Raw genomic sequence first — 2003 nt, forward strand, 5'->3', positions numbered from 1 at the left:
GGTCCTAACCACATCATCAAATAATAAATGTTAAATTAAAATAAAAACATATAATAACACAATACAAACTTAAGGGCAATCTAATAATCTTACATCTAGGCCCGAATGAGGATGTTACACAAAGAGAGAATGGTTATAATACTCGTACCTCTATTCGGCGGACTTCCTTATTAACTGAAAATATGAAGACGATTAATAAGATTAATTGGTTGAAATCGATGGATGGTGATGAGCAGAAGGGTATTAGGGTTTTAGAGAGCAAAATAGAGTGATTAATTGTGAAGGGGAAGATCACCAGAAAGGTATTAGGGATTCAGAGAGAAAAATAGCGTGATTAATTATGAACGGGAAGTTTTAAGATGAACATTAAGGTTTGACGGTTTTGATCTCAAAAAATAACTTCTCCATATCCGTATACATCAGTTTAAGGTGATTGAATTAAGGAAGGGTAAAATGGTTAAGCTAACAAATCCTTAGTTAAGATCCTAAGGTATTAGTTAAGATAAATTCTAAGCGTTTGATCATTTTTTTTAAGGGTGTGGATTAAAAATTAAAGGAAACTTTTGAAAGTATTAACTAATATGGACTTTGTTTTAATATATGGAGAAGATTCATCAGGAAAGTTATCTTGTATAGCCGATTCATTTAGAACTTCTAATTCAGGATTTTCAAGATGAGAAAGATGATCAGCGGCGAGATTTTCTGCTCCCTTTTTGTCTTGGATTTCAATATCGTACTCTTGTAAGAGTAAGATCCAAAGGATTAATCGTGGTTTGGCTTGTTTTAAAAATAGGTATCTAAGAGCAGAATGGTATGTATAGACCACCGTTTTAGCTAGAACGATGAAATGTCCCGTTCTTATTGATTAAAAACGTTCCATATTAATTGATTTCGTTGCGAGGTTTTGACCTCTATATGAGACGTTTTTCAAAGACTGCATTCATTTTTAAACAAACCATAACCTTTATTTCATCAATAAAGGTTTAAAAAGCTTTACGTAGATTATCAAATAATGATAATCTAAAATATCCTGTTTACACACGACCATTACATAATGGTTTACAATACAAATATGTTACAACAAAATAAGTTTCTTGAATGCAGTTTTTACACAATATCATACAAGCATGGACTCCAAATCTTGTCCTTATTTAAGTATGCGACAGCGGAAGCTCTTAATAATCACCTGAGAATAAACATGCTTAAAACGTCAACAAAAATGCTGGTGAGTTATAGGTTTAACCTATATATATCAAATCGTAACAATAGACCACAAGATTTCATATTTCAATACACATCCCATACATAGAGATAAAAATCATTCATATGGTGAACACCTGGTAACCGACAATAACAAGATGCATATATAAGAATATCCCCATCATTCCGGGACACCCTTCGGATATGATATAAATTTCGAAGTACTAAAGCATCCGGTACTTTGGATGGGGTTTGTTAGGCCCAATAGATCTATCTTTAGGATTCGCGTCAATTAGGGTGTCTGTTCCCTAATTCTTAGATTACCAGACTTAATAAAAAGGGGCATATTCGATTTCGATAATTCAACCATAGAATGTAGTTTCACGTACTTGTGTCTATTTTGTAAATCATTTATAAAACCTGCATGTATTCTCATCCCAAAAATATTAGATTTTAAAAGTGGGACTATAACTCACTTTCACAGATTTTTACTTCGTCGGGAAGTAAGACTTGGCCACTGGTTGATTCACGAACCTATAACAATATATACATATATATCAAAGTATGTTCAAAATATATTTACAACACTTTTAATATATTTTGATGTTTTAAGTTTATTAAGTCAGCTGTCCTCGTTAGTAACCTACAATTAGTTGTCCACAGTTAGATGTACAGAAATAAATCGATAAATATTATCTTGAATCAATCCACGACCCAGTGTATACGTATCTCAGTATTGATCACAACTCAAACTATATATATTTTGGAATCAACCTCAACCCTGTATAGCTAACTCCAACATT

This window comes from Rutidosis leptorrhynchoides, chromosome 4 (assembly GCF_046630445.1).
Source record: "Rutidosis leptorrhynchoides isolate AG116_Rl617_1_P2 chromosome 4, CSIRO_AGI_Rlap_v1, whole genome shotgun sequence".
In the NCBI taxonomy this organism is placed as follows: domain Eukaryota; kingdom Viridiplantae; phylum Streptophyta; class Magnoliopsida; order Asterales; family Asteraceae; genus Rutidosis; species Rutidosis leptorrhynchoides.